Source organism: Pogona vitticeps, chromosome 4, assembly GCF_051106095.1.
Source record: "Pogona vitticeps strain Pit_001003342236 chromosome 4, PviZW2.1, whole genome shotgun sequence".
Lineage (NCBI taxonomy): Eukaryota > Metazoa > Chordata > Lepidosauria > Squamata > Agamidae > Pogona > Pogona vitticeps.
The window spans coordinates 50,268,614-50,290,317 of record NC_135786.1 but is presented as its reverse complement, the minus strand read 5'-3'; the positions used below and the strand labels follow the sequence as shown (position 1 = coordinate 50,290,317).

At 41.5% G+C, this 21,704-nt stretch overlaps 1 protein-coding gene across 20 annotated transcripts in view; it reads right to left on the bottom strand.

Moving 5' to 3' along the window:
• The window catches only part of PLEKHA6 (pleckstrin homology domain containing A6), a 235,629-nt gene that overhangs the window by 145,823 nt on the left and 68,102 nt on the right, over positions 1 to 21,704 (bottom strand). The gene's annotated exons all lie outside the window — the stretch shown is intronic.

The window sequence follows — 21,704 nt, the reverse complement described above, 5'->3', positions numbered from 1 at the left end:
ACATCAAAAAAACAAAACAAAAACTAAGATTATGGCCACTGGTCCCATCACCTTCTGGCAAATAGAAGGGGAAGAGATGGAGGCAGTGACAGATTTTACTTTCTTGGGCTCCATGATCACTGCAGATAGTGACAGCAGCCATGAATGAAATTAAAAGATGCCTGCTTCTTAGGAGGAAAGCAATGACAAACCTCAACAGCATCCTAAAAAGCAGAGACATCACGTAGCCAACAAAAGTCCGCATAGTCAAAGCTATGGTTTTTCCTGTCGTGATGTATGGAAGTGAGAGCTGGACCATAAACAAAGCTGACTGCCGAAGAATTGATGCTTTTGAATTGTGGTGCTGGAGGAGGCTCTTGAGAGTCCCCTGGACTGCAAGGAGAACAAACCTATCCATTCTAAAGGAAATCAACCCTGAATGCTCACTGGAAAGACAGATCCTGAAGCTGAGGCTCCAATACTTTGGCCATGTCATGAAAAGAGAAGACTCCCTGGAAAAGACCCTGATGTTAGGAAAGTGTGAAGGCAAGAGGAGAAGGGGACAACAGAAGATGTGATGGATGGACAGTGTCATCGAAGCGACCAACATGAATTTGACCAAATTCTGGGAGGCAGTGGAAGACAGGAGGGCTTGGCATGCTCTGGTTCATTGGGGTCATGAAGAGTCGGCCATGACTAAATGACTAAACAACAACAACAACATCTTAATTAATACAGGTCACACTTTGACTAATCACTCCTTAAACACTCTTTCTGCCTCAAACCCCAAACTCTTTTTCTCTTCTCTGTTTCTAACTGAACTTACTAGACTCTGACTCACACCTCCCTTCTAGTTTCTCTGGCTCCACCTCCCAACAGCTCTCATTGGTACATGCAAATACACTGCTGAATATTCATACCAGGGGTGATTGCTACAATTACATACTTGGTCAACAGTAATTTGCTTAATTTAGTGCACGCTTGCAGCATGCAATATGCCAGTCAGTTCAGCAATTCAGTTATTGAATTATGGCTTTGTTATCCAACCAGTCACATATTATTAATTGATTAAATAAATATGGAGCCACTATTGTATTAAAATGAATGAAAAGTAAATAAAGGACACAGAGGAGTATGATTCAATAGGAAGCTAGTTGTTGACATAGAAACCATGAACTCTCTTACTATTTCCCCCACCTTCATAATTTTCCTGACACAAACTGAAGATTTCTTCAAAAGTAGTATGAAACGTTTATAATCAAAAAAATTAAATAGTAAAAGATTTTGAAATCTGGAGTACCAAGTATCTTTTATAGCACAGCTGTGTGATTTAAGAGGCAAGTCACACAAGTAAGAAATAATTTTTTGGAAGCTTATGCACTGAGGTAAAAGCAGGGTATTGTATTTGGCACTGTGTCATTTAAGTATTTCTTGTGCTAGATTTGTCTATTATTTCTTTTCTCTTCTCTTCCAATTGACACTGCAGCCATAAATGGGTCAAAGATGACCAAAGAGGTAATTTGTCCCAAGACTTGTCAGTTCATACCAGCCAGAAAAAAATGTGTATGTGGACAAGTTTCAGGTCAATCTGAATTCATGATATTAACTATACTGACTCTAGATGGGCATAGGTCAAGGGCCAATTCTGGAATGCAGCTCTGGCCACATACCTGGCACACTCTGTTTCTGGGCCTTACTCTTGCCGCTAATTGAAGGAATGATGCCAACATCAGGCTGAGCTTTCTCTGGTTGGAACTGGGCCACTGGGGAGAGCCTCTTGCCAGCAGATCTGTTCTCCAGTGGGAATGCAACTTCCTGTGAACCAGTGGATCTGACTACTAGATATATAAATCACTTTCCTTTTTTTAAAAAAAAAAATCTCAAAAGCAAAATATACACATTAAGGACATTCAGACCAGCTGCAAGGTTTCAGGGTACTGGCTGAAGTATCATGCTGTGCTTGTTTGGGTCTCCAAGCAGGGAGATAAATATCAGGATAATCAGCACCAGTTGAGAAGGAAGTTTGATTTTTGTGTATGAGAAGTCACTAGACTTGGGAACCACTTCCCACCCGTTCCCAACCAGCCTCATAGTTCAGTGGCTTAACACAAATATGTTTGCATGTGTCTTATGCTTCCTTTCCAATCCTTTCCTGTCTCACCTCTGTGACATCACCAATTTGTCCCCTCGTCTCTTGTTACGATATTGAAATCTGAAGAAATTGGGTACTGTTAAACTAGTAATCCTACCAATCTCCTATTCTGTACATAAAAGCTGAGTGGGCTGGCAGTTGACTCTTTCTTCAGCACTTAGAATGGTGCAATGTCCTCTCCTCTTATAGAATCATGAAATTGGAAGGGACCTATAAGGTCACTGAGTCCACCCCCCTGCTCAATGTAGGAATACAAATCAAAGGATATCTGCCAGGTGGTTGTCTAAATTTCTCTTGAATACCTTCATTGTTGGAGCACTCAACATCTCTAAAGGTAATTGGTTCCATTGCCATACTGCTCTAACAGTTAGGAAGTTTTTCCTGATGATCAACTGAAATCTAGCTTCCTGTAACTTGAGTTCATTGCATGTCCTGTACTCTCAGATGATAGGGAACAGATCCCCCTCCTCCTCTGTATGACAGTCTTTCAAGTATTTGAAAAGTGCTATCATATCTCCCATCAGTCTTCTTTTCTCAAGGCTAAAGATGTCAAGTTCTTTCAATCTTTCTTCATAGGGCTTGGTTTCCTGAAGGATGCCAAAAAATCTAGGAAATACAGGTCAGGGGCCTCGCATGCAGCTCCCTCCTCCAATATCCTATCAAATCATAGCATCTGCCATCTGAGGGGATTGCCTTACTGGCAGGACCAGCTCTAGTTCTAAATCCTGCTTAGAAGCTTACATAGCTTCAAAGAGGTGGGCAGAGAGTCTAGAAGCACTCATGAAAAATTAATAGCCATGGTACTATTTGTGAATCAGCATCAGAAGTGTATTGGAAGAAAGAATACAATTTAGGAACTTGAAAAAGCTGGTGTTTTGGACTACATATGGAATACTTATAGTCTGAAAGGGTAATTTTTCCAAGCTCTGGTCATATTATTGCAGGAAGGGTGTCTATACGTGGGGTTGTTGTTTTTTTAAATTCCAGTAGAACTTGCTTCTTTTGGTCCTGGAATAAAAGTTGAAAATCTTTCATTGTCTTGCTTTCCAGCATGGTGTCAGTCTAATGAATGCCAATTCCTCTTACTGTGTTGCAAATTCACATTAGCTAATATGATGGCAGATATATTGGTATCTTTAAATGGATGTTAGGTTTCCACCAGCACAGACTGCTGTCTTTAGTGGGAATGCAGAGCATACTCATTTCTCCCCACAAGGCATTCACTGAAAACATCTCTGCTTATCTCATGTCAGTCACCATTCCAGATGGTTTTAATCCTAGGGAACAGATGTGCTGTGTTTCCAGCTCCTGTGACCCAGATGTGTAGGATGTTCCAGCCTACATCAGATCATGTGAAATACAGTGCACCCTGTACAATTTACAGCAAGGGATTTCTCAATACAGAGGCGATCTAGAGAGACAGTTCTTGCCTTTTTCTGGGACTCTTCACGTGACCTCGGGGAACTGCAATACCAAAGGAATAGCATGGGAACTGGTGATTTGGCTGTGACAACCATAATTCTATCCTAGCTTTCCACTCGCAAAATTCTTTTTTAAAGTTATCTGTTTATATTTGTACCCTTATTCCTCTAAGGAACTCTAGATAGCATATGTGATCCTTCTATTCAATTTTTAGTTTACAGGATACCTAGAGATAAGTAAGACAAAGAAACGTGTTCAGATGCACTCCATGATTACAGACCTGAACACAAATTCTTCTGGTTCCAATTTGGTGAGCTCAGGGCCAGCTCTTCCGTTAGACAAATGCTGGAGGACAGCACGCAGCATCCCTCTTCCCCATTGCTGCTTCTACCGTCCCTGCCGCCTACTACTTTTGGTTGGAGGAAAGACCCCTTTGTGTAACATGCCTGCTCTGTGCCCATTATGCTTGCCAGCTTGTCTCGGACATGGCAGAGGATGGTGCCCTCTCACAAGGGCTGAAATTCAGCTCTCTGTCCACTTGACACGTGTTCAGAGACTATGAGAGTGCCACCTTATTATTCCTTGCCTCAGACAACAAGATGTCTTGAGCACCATGCACTATACTACACCACGTTAGCTCTCTGTGTTGCCTTGGATATAAGTCATAAATCACTTACTGCCCTACAGACAGGAGACATGCAGCCTCCATATCTTACAGAATAATCAAAGCTCATGGTTCACATCCTTCATATTCCCCTTATTCAGGATGTGTGTATATAATGGGATATTCAGCATGAGAAATTTCAAGCCAGCTGGCTCATACACCATACTGTGTCATTTTAAATGGGTCTTGCTTTCAAAGTAGTGCTAAAATTATTTGACATTTATTTGCAGCCAAACAGCAAGCATGCCTCCTCCATGGGTTTGCATTCAGAAATTGGATGGCGTTTCCCCACAATCTGGCCATTGTGACGGGCAAACCAATTCATCTGAGTGCTTTTGAGAATGCTTCCTTGCTGGAGGGCACAATCCGTTCATGGTGGCAGGAAAATTAAAGTAGGCGACCTGGAAAGATATTGCTGCATTTATTTTTATCCTACTCGTTTTCCTGTCAGAAAATTTGGGACAACATTTGTACATGGTCCAGTGTCTTCATGAATTGTCAGAGGTGTGGAAAACTAGACTGAGATTGATAAAAATGTGAGTTGATGCTTTCCTAAATCTGGTATTCTCCAAGTTGTATGAAAAGCAAAGACGGCCATAATAAAGCTTCCAAAATCCATATAGTGATGTCTTTATTAGGCGAAGCAAAGGAGAAATGTCCCAATGGCAAAATCCTAAGAACAGTTGCAGAGCACAGCTGGAGCAACAGTGGAGTCCTTCTCTGTTGCTCCAGCACATGCCAGCTTCTAGTTATGCAAGGTGGAGACCACTCCATTGAAAACACGGGGACTTGTATGTGCGAAAAGGGGTAAAGAACGTTGTAAAGTTTTGAATTTTGGTTAAATTTCTCAAGCTGTGCAGCAGATGTACAGGGATTCACAGATCAGAATAGCTTCGCATTCCTTGGATTAGTCCACCCCTACAACATGGTAAACAAAAACAATACAAAAAACACATTCAAAGCAGTAAGGTACAACAATCTATTTAACACCAACACTCAGGCAGCCAATCACTAAGGGAAAGCTTACTTAAAGAGAAACATCTTCACCTGCTTCTGGAAGGACAGCAAATATGGTGGCTGCTTGGCATCTTGTGGGAGGGAGTTCCAAAGTCTGCCAGCAGCAATAGAGAAGGCCCGCTCCCGTGTCCCCATCAAATGCACATGTGATGGTGATACAACTGAGAAAAAGGCCTCTCCTGATAATCTCGGCATGTTTACCATAGTTCAATAATGATACAGTGGTTGTAATTTTTGAAAAACATCTAAATAAAATAAATGTAAAATAATACATACATACAGCAGAGGCTTTTAATAAAAGTTTTTTAAAAAATTTCTGAACATTTCTGAACACTGATAGAATATCTTCCTGAATATCAAGCTACAAGTGCTTGCTAAACATTGAATTATTCTCATTGCTATTTCCAAACTAGAAATATTGCTTGTGTATACTGATTTTTAAAACTCCTGAAAGCATTTGCGAGGGTAACAACATTAAAATTAAAATCCTTAAATATGACATGTTGTTCATTCAGTTGTTCATGTGCAAAGACATGACTTCCTGATGAAATGTGGACAGATCAAATTTCTTCAGTCTTGTAGAAAACAAAAAGCATTCAAGTTTGTTTGTTTCAGAATTTTTTGGTGGGACATGCCTTATGATAAAGGCTTAGCTAGCGAGCTGGTTCCCCAGTTGTAGGCACGCTGATATTCTCATGATCAGATCTGAGTGGGTATGCCGCTATAGTTATACAAAACCTGCAACTGTATTGCATAAGAGAAACACTGGTCTAAGCAAAGTGACAAAGATGCTGGCAACAGGCAAGCATCTGCAATTTCCCATAATAGGTTTGCTGGATAGCACCTCATCTGTGCCCTGGCACAAGGCTCATATCAATTGCACTGCAATAGTAACACTTCAGGCTTATTAGCAATACACCAGATTTCTGGCAACAGAATAGGTGATGTCATTTAAAAGCAAAGCAGTAACCATTGGAAATGTAAGCAATTATTTTATGGTTTTTTGGGATATCGCAAGCAACACCAAACAGCAGTAACCTAAATATAAATGGCATCTGTAATACATTTTATGATCCATTTTGTAGAAGAATTTAAGAAAACTATATGCAGCTCTAATAAAATATTTAAAATAAGGGTCAAGAGTCTACTTTTGCTTTCGTCTGAGTAAGTAACTGGGTTTCTGCCCACAAATTTCCCCTTATATCTCCATAGGTTTTTAAAAAAAGAGTTGTGTTCATTTTGTTTTTAAAAATTAAATGTAAAAATAAGGGATGTAGGAATGGAAAAACAATTATGTGGTTATAAATTTTCATTTAATTTCCTCTGGGAAATTTCTCCGTGTTAAGCAAGATTGTGAGAACTTTTCACATTTTGGGATGTTTTGTGGAAAATTAACAGAACATGCTTTTCTGTCAAAAACTTTTCATTAGCACAAAACATCTTGTATTTTGCATACATAGTCTATGATTGATATAAAAACCTTGCATTTTGCACCAAATATAAGATTTAAAAAATCATCATACTTTTTAATTCAAATCCACATTTTTCTGGCAGAAGTCATGCTGATCAAAAAGACCAAAAAAATAATAATAATCCCCACACACACATGGAAAGCAAAGCCCTTATGTTTTCACTCTTGTGTAGGAATAAAAAAGTCTCTTGGTGTATTATGATGCTCTTTGTCATAGGAGATGAGGGGGGGAAATCCAGATTTGGTGCATCTTCTGGGAACTATAGATCAGTGGTAGAGTGTGTGCTTTGCACACAGAAGGTCCAGATTCAACCCACAGTATCTGCACTGATCCACTGCCACCCGAAGTATAGATATAGGTAGCTATAGGTACCTATAGGTAACTATAGGTAGCCCAGGTGTTCTTGGACTGCAATTCCCAGAAAACTTCAGCAGCAGCTGTGCTGGCCAGGATTTCTGAGAGTTGTACCAAGAACATCTTGGGACCCAATATTTTGGAACCACTGCTCTAAATGTTTAAGATTTTAGCTCTCAGAAACTCCAGCCAACATAACCAATGATTGGGAATTTTGAGAGCTGAAGTCCAGAACATCTTGCTCAAAGTTCTAGTCAGCAAAGCAATGCATATAAAGTCAATCACAAAAAAATGGTTACCCTGTATCTTTTGCTATCTTTCTTACTGTTGAACGAGCAGCGAGATGCATAATGATTTACTTAACTGAGGGATGCAGAGGAGAATGGCAGATGGGCAGCTGAACTGGCAGAACTGTGTGTATGACCAGCCTTAGGGAATTACATAAGGCAACAGGATTCTGCCCTAGAGGGTCGAGGGTTGAGAATTCGTGCTATAAGACAGTTTCCTATGTTCCCATCCCTGATGGGGCCTGAGCACTGCAAGAAAGTTCCTTTATCACACCCAACTGTTTCTTCAAAGTAGATTCAGCTGATATTTTGCAGTCAGGTGGGACCGCCAGGGGTATCTAGAGAGCAACCCTATGTTGCTGAAGTCAGCTACGCTACTTGCTAAACATACCATTTTAGCAATCTTCACATCCAGCCATACAACCAGGGAAGTCACTAAAACTTACAACCAAACAGAAACTGTGGGCAGTAGTGGAGGAGCCACATTAATGTTTCCCGCCCGGTGTGACTAGATGTTGCACATTCCTGTCTCTTTATAAAGTAACAGTCATCCTACAGTAAGCTCGTAAGCAATCACCATGCTGCAATCAACTCGATCCACACCCAGACACACTTCTGTGGCAGCATTTTAACAACCACACCTGTTAAAAGGGTGATGGTGCAAGATGTGGGTTAAGTACACAAAGGAATTTCCAGACTGGAATGTACAGTCAGGATGTAGCCATGGATATTGATCAAGGCAGGAAGCAGTGTTACCGCATGCCACTGTTAGGAGGATCTCAGTTGACTTCCTTAAAGCAAAACTCACTCAGCAAAAGAATACCTTCCCATTGCGAGGGATGACTCGTAGAGCGCAGAGCTTGGCTCATCTGCTCAGGTTCTGGCACAGTTATTATTTTAAAAAAAAACGTAATGTGTTTGGCAGAATCTTTCTTTCTTGTTTCAGGAAAAATTTCATTCACTGGCTCGCCAGAACTGGAATGACTATAGGCGTGCTACTGAAGCTTTCGAACACCTACAAAAAGAAACCATTATAGAAACATAATAGGAACTGCTTCTTCTTTCCTGCGTTAGTACATGGTTCTTCAAATAAGAGGGAATGAATCTGGGATCCCAGATATAAAAAGACAATTCCTACTTTTTGGTGTGTTTCAAAAGTTTGTTCAATAGTACATCAGATAGCAGTTCACTGCTGCTCAAATTCTTCATCATTCTTGTTTCTTGCAGCAGATAATTATGACTACTACTGTATATATAAGGAAATCTTATATCTCAAAGACCTCAAGATCCCACTGTCTTCCACAATAACTGGAAAAGAATTCAGCCTCTCAAAGCCCAGACTGGGGTTGAAAAATACCAAAATCTATTTCCAGGCCTGATCAGCATGGCTGCAAAATCCATTGCCCATGGGGCCATTCTTCCATGTACACTATTTTTTATTAAAAAAAAATGTAAAAATCAACAGTTACTATAGAAACCTGGTTCTCTATCATAGGAGTTCTATCAATCTGTCTTATGAATCCCCATGAAAAGGTGTTGTGTTTATGCTGCTAACATACTAACAACATGACTACCTTTCTGCGGTAGATTCCAACTGACTTCTAGGTACAGTCAGTGGCTCCTCTTTTCATTGTATATCACATGTATCAAAGATGCTCTCCTAGCAACACCATAACTGCGCCATATGGTGAGCATGAAGGAACAAAGGGAGGCATCATTCATGATTCACTTACAGAAATGACTACCTCTGGAGATCCACCTAATCAAGTACTTTCAGGAAATATTGCAGCAGTTTTCTATTTGAATTGTGCAGCTTAAAACTGGAATGGGACAATGCGACAGAAAGGTTTCTTGATTGCTAACCACGTTAACTGCAGAGGATGCTTCAAGGTAGATGATCACCACCATGACCTATCAAAAGACCTGATGCAACTCTCCCATCAATCCCTCCTGAATGGATTTTCAATAGAAAGAAAAGGAAGACAAACAAAACAGTGGAAAACTTAGAAAATTATAAAGAGAAGGCCACATTGTCTGGACCCACTTGTAAAACCCCCATGAACAAAGCAGGGCAACAGCACAAGGAAAGCTGCAGGTGGAAGTACTGACAATTTACATTGAGGTGGCTTGTACATAATATAAGGTGGGTTGATAGAAAATGCATACACATACCTATCTTGAATAACCTTAGTTGTTTTCTTTTTTCAAAGAAAATTTAACAGAGCATAAGTCTCTTCTGAGCCACCTTGGGTGTTTACCTCTGTCTTATCTTGCTGACAGTTTAATGTCTGTCAGAGAAAGAGGTGGAGAGGCAACATGTACAGATCCTTAATTAGTTGCATCAACTTGATAAACTGCACCTTCTTGTTGAAAACAGCAGATCCTGTTTTTGGCAGAATGAAGGAGAGAGGTTGCTGCATGTTCCTTGGGCTTTCCCACACCTTTAGAATATCTTTTCCAATTATCCTGCTTTGTTCATTTGTATCTTACATTTTTGCTACTCTTTGTTTATTTGTATCTCTTGTAGCTCTTTCTTGCATTTTTCTCCCTCTCGCATTCCGTTCATGCCAGCCTTGTGGCAAACTTCCATATTTCTGGCTGCACCCTTAGACCACAATTCTGTTAAAATAATCACCTCTGATGACTAACCCCTAGAACTCATAATAATACCTGGGAAGAACAAATTTGACTTTGGCATTTCAACTATGCATAGGTATGTTGCAATTCCACCGCTAGGCATTACTTCCATATAGACAGTGGTCTACAGTTTTGGGTTGGTCTTCCCAGCAAAACTCAAAAGTATTGTTGGCTTACTCTATGACCTTCTCTCATTTATTTTGGGTAGTATGCTATAGCTATTCATTCACTGGCTCCACAGCCCAAAGGGCTTCACTGCCTGAAGCCCAACCATCTCCTGTCCTGCCCGGTCTTTCTCTGTATAAAATCTGGAGGAACACAAGAAAATATCTCATTGCACACTGCTCTCTAAAGGTGGGTGAAGTTTTCTGTTTTGCATTCTATCTACAGTGGTACCTCGACTTGCGAATGTCCCTACTTAGGAACGATTCGAGTTATGAGCAGCTCTATTTGCAAAAAATTGCTTCGACTTGCGAATGAAGCCTCAACTTGCGAACAAAAAAAACAGCTGGGAAGGCAGGGAAAGTGGTAAATTTGAACTTTCAGTTGACCGTTGGCCCGTGAAGAGGCTGCTTGTGTGCTACCTCGCTCGTTCCAGCAGTTAATGAGTGGAGATAGTCTGGTATTGCCTGGTACAGTATTGCCTGGTACAGTACACTGCTTGTACTGTACTGTATGGACTGTATATTTTTTTGGCTTTTTTTAAATTTTTGGATTATGAACGCCGTTCCAATACCAATTAAGTTTGTAAGTCGAGGTACCACCGTATTAAGATTTCCATATTTCAGGTTTTGGGGTGCCTTGGGGGGAGTGCATTTTCATGGCATCAGAACTGGCATGTAGTTGTGTCTTTTTATCATCTTGTGTGCTCTAGAGCTGCTGCTATTAGTTACCATGGGTAACTTTTAAATTCATCAGAAAGCCTCTGTACTGTCTGTCAGACACACATCATTTTTCAATTGTGTCTTAAGAGACCACTCTGTGACATGATAAGGACCTGCCTTTTGGTCTCAAGCATTAGCCTTGAAATCTTAAGGACTGTGATACTACTGACCTGGCACCCCCTTAGAATTTTGCAGTGCAGATGAAACAAGCAACTATGGTTAATTGGAACCTTCCAGGTTTGATTGCTCAGGGGTGATGGATCGATGTTTGCACAAAGAAAGTTCGCATTTTGTTGAGATCAGTTTATTGGGTGATGATCTAATAGACTAAAATTAACCATTTTCTGGGTTGTGATATAATAAACTATGTTTTTTGGTAAACATATTTTAAAAGCCAAAATATAGTTTGAGCTTCCAGGCATACAGTCTGTGAATTCAGACATAAAACCAAACTGCCATTAGCACAAACAATGGTTTGATTCAAAATGGTTTGAACCTGAACTTTGAAATAAGTTTCTGAACTTGGCTTGCTTCACCACAAACAAATCACAATCTGTAGGCAGCTCTGTGTTCAGAGTTAAATTTGGATTTGAACCATAGCTTAGTATTATGAACAAGCTTCAGACTTATCTGTTCCTCCCTTCCCTTTACTCCTCTGAGGCAGTGCCCTCAGACCACAGTTCTGTTAAAATAATCACCTCCAAAATTAGAATTGGCTGCTTTCATTTTCAGATAGAACCACACCCAACCTGAGGAAGTGTAATAGGCATAATATGTTCACAAGGTGCTTATTGGACAAATTGTAGTTAGGGTTAATTATGTTTCATTGCAAGCAACCCAACTTCAACCAAGTTAATGTTCCTAGCTTATCTCAATAAATAATGGTTAACACTAACCATAGTTCTAGGTTCACAAGCCACAACTAATGGAAAATAGAAGTGGACACTTCCTATCTCTCCCTTATGGCTGGGTTGGAGAAAGAGAAGGGAGTGAACCCATGAGACAACGACATGTGTCATGCACATTATAGTATACTATGGTTTAGGTGTGTGCAAACCAAGCCATTAGAATAAATTGTGGGTCATGTTACTTCTGAACCCATTTTTGAATGTGTAAAAAAAAACTCTGAGAAAAACACTTAAGTATTTATTATTATGAATATGGCACAATAGATCATGTAGTCAATTACTATATTAGTACAGCTGTGTTGTTGAGAAGTTGCTGGTAAGACATTACAGGTCCTGGCTATATAGAGGACACCATCCTGTCAATTGGTAGGAAAATATTCCATTTTATGTTCCTGGCCAATTCTGCATACTCCTCTTACATCTGCTAACTACCTGCACTCTACAATTTGTTTATTTTTCATTTAATTTGTTCTCTATAAACAACTAAGGTCATTTCCTTTTCATCTTATAAAAATGAACAGCTTTACCTAGTAACTACCAACACTTCAGTCTGGCATAAATCATGCATAAAGTTACACATTAAATAAGCAGTGTGTCATAGAGTATGTTCTGAAATTAATAAGAAGGAGAATCAGATTAAATATAATTATAAGAATTGTACTCTCCTATATGCTCCAACCAGCTGTAAAATCTACAGCATGAAATTAATAAATGTATTTGTAAGATTATCCCAGTAATACGCATCGTTATTTATGAAACATATGAAGTACTAATATGGAATTTGTTAAACCCATGTTTATATTGTGTTATGCCTCGCTTCTTGTTGAGTTCAGAGGATGATTTAAAATCCTTGAGCAGAATCCTGTCAAAAAATATGAAGCACAACATGCTGCAGGCACAGTGCTCCTCCATGCCACCTCCAACTTCCTGTTGAAAGCAATGGTGTTTCCTCATGCAGAAGTGAACAGCAACTACCCTCTTGTGACCATGCCAACGAAAAAACTTCCTGCTTGCAATGGGCCATAGGACACACAGTAAAAATAAAGATTACTCTGGTGCTTGTAAATGAATGCACCTAGGACTGAAATATATGGCACCTTGGGGCCTCTGGCATTGAGGGTCTTCTCTTGCAATTTAAAACCCTCTGAAGCAACTGTTGACTGTATGTCTTCAGACTTGCTAACACACAACAATAGGACTGAAATTTTGTCCTCAGATTAGAGATGCGGAAGAATAAGCCCTAGGGTGTTAAGAAAGATGTCACAGGCATTGTCGCACCAGACCCACACCCTGTGGCAGCCAGTTTAGTTCAATGGTTGGAGCACCACGCTGCACACTTACCCCCTAAGATGTTTTAGACTAAGACCTGATCACTGGTGATGCTCAGGGATGGGATTTTTAGATTTTCTGCACTAGAGCTACTATAATTCTCCATTTTGGCTGTTCTACCCAACTTGTTGGCATTTTTAAACACTGGGAAGAAAGACCTAAAGTCAGAGGCTTTGTGACTTAACTAGGTGAAGCTCCAGCCAAACGTCCTTCTCAGAAAGATTGCTCTCAGTTAGGCTTTCTCTCAGGTGCATCACACTGAGGTGTTTGAAAGATGCTGCAAGGTGGCTCCAGAATGGAGAATTATGGTATTTATACTCAGAAACCTCCCTTCCTATTGATGCTATCTGAGGCTGATGGAAGTTGTAGTCCAGAATATCTGAAGGGCAGATAGAGTCTGCCTAGTCTTGTTGGACTAGACCACCAAGATCCAGGTTTAAATTTCCATTTAGCTCTTGAAGTGACCATGGGCCAGTCACTATGTCTCAACTTTACACACTTCACAGGACTGTTGTGAGAATTAAACTATGGAGACTAAACCATTTACTTACCTGGCATTCTGATATAGATGTGATAAATAAATACTCACTTCAAACTACATTGCACTTTTCAAGCTATTACCAGTCCTGCTTCATCCTGGAGATAACGGGGTACCCACGTTCTTTGTCTGAGGCAATAAGCAAGGTGATACCACCTCCCGGCACACAGGGGCCCCTACATTTCTCTCATATGTGTCCACATGTTAGTACAACTGGCCACTTATACTGCCACACAGGAAAGGCAAGGTCTTCCCTTGCTACCCACCTCTGCAGGCAGGGAAAAAGGAGGCCAAATATGTCCCACCTGCCATCAGAGGTGGGCATTATACAGAACTGGTTATTTATTTGATAAATGTCTAGTTCTGTGTGTTCCTGGTAGCCAGGGGTGGGGGCACAGCTTGGAAATCTGCCTGAGCCATGTGATATACAGTTTTCCTGACCAGTCCCTCCCACAGCCATACACTGAAAAAAAAATGAACAGCCAGCTCCCTAGTGGCAACTCTCCAGAAACATGGGTCATCCTTTGGCAGAAGTAACATATTTGCTACCCGAGGTGACCACCTCGCAAGGTAGGGGACACTCTGAAGGTGTCTCTCATAGACTTTCACTCTCCATTGTATCAGGGAGCTCTACCTGTAGCCATAGCTCTAACTCACCTGTGGGCACAGTCAAGGCAATTTGGTACTCCTGAAATTGGCCTACAGTTTTGATCTTCTGATTTGGCTTGCAAAGTTATACTCTCCCTGTTGCTGCTTGTAGCAACCCCAGACCTACTGGAGTATCCCACCCTGTAGTTATGCTGCCACCAACCATTCGCTCCACCAAGTCACCCAGACCAGGAATGGATTTTAATAAACAAAAGAACAAGGTTTATTGAAACAACAAACAGGGTAAATAAAAGGATCAGGTAATTAGGATACTGGAACTTGGTATAGTCCCAATCGTACACATACAACAGATTGGTTCCCACGGAACACTTTAAGGTAACGCACAGACCCTGAACCTATCAGTTCTGGCTACCTAGATAGAAACCTGAACCTATCAGGTATGTACTATCTGACGAACAGTTGTACCCAGTCTGACCCACAGTCTGACCCACAGACTCCAACTCCACTTCTCCACACCAGCTCCCCTACGATGGACTTCCCCCAAATATATATACAGTACAGCTCCTCCCCCCTGATGTCCCGCCTTCCACTCCCCATAGGATGGAACTTTCCCTCCAAACCCATGACAGACAGGTACCATCAGTGCTGTATGTGACACTGCTCCTTACACTTCACCTCCACTGGTATGTGCCTACCAGCAAGCTCGAGGAGTAATTTATATTTTATTAGTAACATCCTAGTCTATGCTTTCTAAAGTTATATTGGATAGCATGGGAAATAGTTTTCACATATTAAATGCAACTTTTCATCCAATGTTCTATTGGTCCATGAACTCTATATGGAAGAAGCTTCTGTTGGAATGTGATTCCCCAGGCATCTTTTCAAGTCTCAAGGAATTTCGCAATCCCTGAGCTTGATGAGACACTTTTCTTCCCACCAGAAGAACAACTGGGAACCAAATAGAGGTAGAGGGACTATTCTTGCTGTTTTGGGGTTTGAATTCCTATAATTTGGCTTGGAGGGTTTCTATTGACTTATGGGGTAAGTACCATCTCTTATTAAGTACCATCTCTATTGCTAACCTGAGTTTTCATGGCAAGTATGACCTCATCCAACACAGAATTTGTTTGTGATTATTTAGTGGTCTACTAGAGGTATAACCTACCCGTACCTTTGTATCATGTACAAGGACCACACGGCTTTTTTCCCATTTTAGGTGGAAATCCTGGTTCCTGATCTACCTTTTGACTGGCCAGGAGCACCTCTATGTTGTCTAAGTGAAAGTTTAGCTTATTTGCCCACATCCAGTCTTTTCCTGACAATAAACACTACTGTAGAACTTGAAAAGCTTTCTTGGATTAGAAAGGGGGTGAAGAGTTGGATGTCCTTCATATACTGGAGATATGGACCCCTAAACTCCAGAGAACCATTCCTAGCAACTTCATGTATACATTAAACAGCATGGGGGACAGTACAGAGGTCCCAGGAACGCCACAGGCCAATGGGCAGGGCATTGATCAGGAGTCCTCCAGCATCGCTTCTGACTGTGTCCCTCCAGGAAGGACCAAGACACTGCAAAACAGTGTCATCAGGTTCCTTCCCATAGAGATGACCCAGAATTATACAACAGTTGATGGTATTGAAAGCCACTGAGAAATCCAGGAAAACCATTTTGGATGCCTCTGTTCGGTTTCGAGGAGACCAAAGCCAGCTTTATCCCCTAACCATGCCCGAGACCAGAATGAAATGGATCTAGATAATCTGTCTGAATACACTTATCTTTGAATAAGTAAATCCAAAGTTACATTCACAGGGTCTAAATAAATTACAGCATGCAAGACAAAACAGATCAAAGCAATTTTGTCTGCAAAATGTTGTGCACAATCTTCAACAGCAGGCTGTTGAGTGATCTGTGTTCTATTTTTGCAGGCCAGGGCATAATAGCCCCTTGACAATGTTCCCATTATAAAAAAATTTGGTTATCCTCTTTAAATATATCCTTCCTTTCCAGCTAGCACACTAATTTTAGCATATCCACGGAGTGATTCATTTGTATTTGCTGCCTAAATAAAATCAAATAAAACTTTTATTCAGGAATGATGTCAGATAGAAGAACACAGACTTGACAGCCAGACAATGCTAGTGCAATGTGTCACATCATCAAGGTTTCTCTAACACAGCATGTTGGCTTTAAAGCGAACTCAAGGCAGTCTGTCTATCTCCTCCCAGCCTCTTACAAGACTGACTAGTCTTAATTTATGCATCAGCTGGAATGAGATAAAACATAGACCAACACCTCTTATCTCTCTCTTCTACTTTTACAAAGAATGTGAGGAGACCAGTGTGTCTGCCACCCGCTCAAGGCTGTAATCTGGCATGCAAGGTCTCTTACCCTCCTGACCTGAGATTTCAGGCATAATGAGAAAGAAGTTGTTTAATCTTGCACCAACTCACAGCTATTTTTCCCCCACTTTGATAAATAAGTATTTAGGAGAGAAAATATTGCCTTGTCATCTGCAGGCCTTTTGGATTTGATTTTCCATGGCGAAAATCATCTTCTATACTTTAGCAACTGGTAGCTTCCTGTCATCGTTCTCCTTGAACTACATTTATTTATTTGTTCCATTTATATCCCAACTTTCCTTCCGGGAGTTCATAATGAGCCTCCTTGACATTTTTATCCTCACAGCAATCTTATGAGGTTACCTTAGGCTGGGAGACAGTGATTGGCCCAAAGTCATGCTTGGGTTTCATGGTCAATTGGGGAATTGAATGTAAGACTAACCAGTTATTGTCCATTCCTCTAACCAATATAACACATCTAATAAGTAGAAGAAGGTAACCATTGTTCGACTATTGTTTATCCCCTGCCCCTTGTGTTTCCTCATGTTGCTATGAGTTTCATAACCTCGATATGATAGAGATAGATAGAGATTTGACTTTGATTTACTGGTATGTATTGGCCAAAATACTGTAGCTTAGTTTAAGCCAAACTTTCCATCCATTTCTCTCTGTTAAACCAGCCGTCTCTGCTGCAATTCTTGGTGCACATGCGGACACTGGCTCAGTGCATGTGCGTGAGTGTTCTGAGAATCACAGTGGGGATGCTTGATTACTGAGAAGGAACAGATTGAAAGTTCTGATTTGGCTTACACTAAGCAAGAGGATTTTGGCCATCGATGCATGGACATGCCAGTGTTTGGCTCAAAAATGGTACAGCATGCCCCTCAAATACTCAGAAAAGCTGGAGGATTTAGGGAAAACATTCAAATGAATGTTTGCACTCCCAGCAATCATACCACCTGACTGAAAGACTGCTAGTGGGGAAACTATTTGGGGGAGACCACCCCCATCAAAAATTTCTCTTGCCCCAAGGATATCCAATGAGAATGGTGGGCTTTGGATCCCTAGCACATGTTCTTCCCAGAGAATCCCTCTATTCCTTATTATCATCCTCTGTTTATTTAAATTTTTTACTGCTTCTCCACAAGATTGTGTACTGTGTTCACAACCTGCCAAAATATACAACAAACATATGGGTTTTTCCATTGTTTGGCACAGCATGAGTCAAAGGGATGTGCCTTGACAGTGAATGAGAACAGAAGAAAGCAAAGGGGGACTGCTTACAACCATTTGAAATGGGATGCTCTTGGTTTTGAGCCTTCCTCTAAGTGTCCACAGTTAGGCTGTCAGCCTAGCTTGGGGTTACCATGCCTGTCCTCATGTTTTGGGGGATTTCTCTTACACATCAGTTTCAAGGTAAAACATAATGAAGGAAGAATGGGGTTTCTAAGCTTCAACTGAACATCTCATGTCCTGAGGCAAGGAGCTATCTGAGGTGAGTGCAGGTTTCAAAGAAGTGATGGGCAAGTTTTAGTAGTCCAGAGCCCAGTTTCCTGCCTCATGGTCCAATATAAGCTGCACTGTTTCTTGTTGGTTTTGTTGTTGCTCTGGTAAGGGTTGTGCTTTTGGAGTAGGTAGGATTCTGGGTGCTAACTATTGTTCTTGAAAGTTTCCAAGAACAGAAAATTCTTTTTTTCCCCAGCATTTTTTTAAGGTGGGGTTGAGGGATTCAAAATATACCCAGGCCCTGTAGAGCCACACTTTGTGTAGCCCTGAAGGCAAAGAAGGGATATAACAGCCCAGTAAGCTGCATACTACTTGCCTAGTGGTGATCCAGCTAGAACAGTGGTCAGGGAACAGAGGTAAATTACCCCAAATGGGGTAAAAATGAAAATTCTGGGGGTAATGAGGACGCAACCCTAACCCCCCTCCCTCCTCCTCCTCCTCTTCTGCCTGAAGGGCGGTTCCTGGCAGTCCGATCGCCCCCTTCCCACCCCCATTCCCAGCCCGGTTGCAACCAAACCACGGTGGATGGCAGCCGGTGACAGGCTCCAGCCGGCGGCGTATGGCAGCCGAGGCAGTGGCAGGGCTGGCCATGGCAGAGAGGAAGGCTGGGGTGAGTGGCTGGAGCACCCCAGCCAGGAGGAGCCTCTCCTTCCAGTGTCTGGAGAGGTGGATCATGGCGGAGGGGGCAGGCACGGCCACGACGGCAGCCCAGGCCAGGCTCAGCCTCCTGGCACTGGGCCATACCCGGAAGAGCCCGTTGGGCGACAGTGGCGCTTGCCCGGCCATGTGGCTTCCTTTGGCGGCACCTCCGCACTGCCTGTTTGGGCCTAGAGGAGCTTCTTGCCCTCCATGCAACAGCTGTTGTGGTGCTTCAATGACGAGGCCCACATCCACCCCGCCGGAATCAGTATCAGAGTGGGAGGCAGCGTTGGGTGCCCCCGGAGGGTGAGCCACCTGCTGCTCTTTGATGGCCACCCAAGAGCCGCCCACCAGCAGAGAAAGGGAGTCACCCCCGCGGGGTCAGGGACTGAGCACAGCCCTGCCATGCAGCGGCAGCAAGCCGGGCAGCCAAACTTTGGTGGCGGCACTTGACTGACCGCGTGTGACCGAGTTCCTTCCTTTCCAAGGGGTAATGTCAGCGTATATACATTTTTTAGGGGGTAAAAGGTAAAAAAGTTCCCTGACCCCTGAGCTAGAAGAAAGTAAGATCCTATGGACTGCAGTTATATCCAACCATCAGCTGTTCTAAGCTAAAATGTAGTTAGACTGTGTTATTTGTGCTGTTTTTGCACATGTGCTAATTAGACGAGAAGATATCAGTGTGGGAATTGAAACCATCTCCATGTAGCTTTTCTGTATCTACTACCTGGAAAACATCCTCCTGGGGGCACATGGTTCACTTATGAACTGCATATAATCACTCTGCATGGATCAAATGCTGCCTGGATACACAGAACTCAACAATCCCATTGTGTGCATCTCAAAGAAAGAGAGAAAGGGAGATATTTGCCAGTGGTTCAACCTTTTGAGAACCTGACGGAAGTTACACATGTTCATTGTTACACAGCACAACAGCACACTTTTATCATTAGGATGCCCTTTAACATGGCTGCAAGTTAAGCATGACAAAAAAGTGGAAACTGTTAGATCTGAAATTCACTGGCATGACAAGGCAGGAATGGAAGCCTGCAGCAAGCCAAGAATGAAGCAGGAGTTCTAAGTGGTTGTATGAGAGACTTCAAGTCAAGACTTCATGTCCTTGGCAGAGCTGTTCTCAGGGCTGGCTCCTGGTCACATTCTCAATCCCTTATGCTGTTGAGCCATGCAAAATGCATCATGCTCCCATCTCAACAGCTGTTTATTGTTTTCAAATAAGACAATCCATTTGTTTCAGGAAAAAAATGGCAAAGCAAACAATTTGTCTGATAAAAATGCTGGCAGAGGGATTCCCATTGACAAGAAGGGTGGAAAGCAGAAGAGGAGGGGGAGGATGCAGCTAAAGAGACAGCTGCTTTAGGCTTATAAAATGGAATAGCTAATCATTGCTGTTCAGCCAACCTGAAAGAATACATAGTACAGCTCAAAAGAACATAAGGCACACACAGGGGAACCTGAACGGCTGCATGTGTACGTTGTTGCTGTTGCGTCCATTTCCCCACTCTGTTTCATTCTGCTTATTATTCCACTACATTTCCAGGACATGTGAACTTGAATATGTTGACCCCCAACCTATGATGTTGTAAAACAAAGAATGTCTTCAATCGATGCCATATTTTTCACAGAAGCCGAGTGTGCTGGGGAATCTTTTGGACCACACTAAGGTTATTAATATTTATGGCCAGCTTGGATCTAGAGATTTAAAGCAGCACACAACCGCCAAAATCTTCTTACATAGCTTCACAAATGGCGTAACTTCTGGAGGTGAATTGACCCAAGATAAGAAATCACCAGAGACATTATCAGTTGCATGCTGAGTCATGCATCTCAGCATGCAACTGATAACATCTATAATTATTTCTTAACTTGGGGCTATTTGCCTCCAAAGTGGTACTGTTTGTGCTATGCCAGTGTAACCCAACAGACAGAAATCAAGAAAAGAAGTAGGTTGTCCATGAAACAGGAGATTGGATTTATTTATTTATTTATTTGTTTATTTGATTTATACCCCGCCCATCTGGTCTTCTGACCACTCTCATGATGATGCTCTGTAAAAGAAAAAGATGTCAGAGACAGAATATGATACATTTTGGGCTGAATTATATTGTTTCAAATGGAGATTCATATGATTACAGACTGCTCCTTTGGAAATAAAAGATGCCCAGGAAATAGTCTTGTGCAAATAAAATATGGATACTTATAAACCCTGAAGTTTGTTTTCCCTCAGCATTTTTCTGAATAGATTAAAAGCTGATCCAAGGCTTTGAGGCAAAACTTGAAAATATAAGCATAATTTCAAACCATCAGGGCAAGTGAACAAACAAAAAAACCAGCCCAGGTGAATTTGGATGCCGATTTCAAGCATTAAGGATTTAAAGTGTTTATCTCATATCCATGTGCAAAGAGGCCCAAGGGGTGCTCTCCTCAAATCTTAAATCGATTTCTTGTTTTAATGTACACAGATGGATACACTCTGCTGAAATGTTGTCTACTATCTGTATGAATTATGCCACCATACAACTAAGCATCTTTGCCCCCCCCCTAATAACCACTGTTGTCAACACTCTCATATCACATGGCAGAATGCCAGACATTTTCACTGAGTCTACAAATATTTTCCAATGGCAGGCCAAGGTCAACGTAAGTGTTCTGCTTTCTAATTCTGGATCATTGTGGCAAGTACATAGAATCATGGGTGGCCATATAGGCTTTCTGGAACTCACCAAAATGTTCCTGATACTGAATTTTGTTTATCTCTAAGAATCCCTTTTCCCAAGTCATTAAATAGCATCCCTCTCCTGCAGTTTAAAATACTACAAATCAGACCCAGATTTACTTGTTTATCCACTTTGTTATAACAAGAAATACTCCTCAAACTTCTACTGCTGGTATCTATTTTACTACATGCTTGTGAGAATTAAGCCTTAGCACAGTTCAGATCTTCTT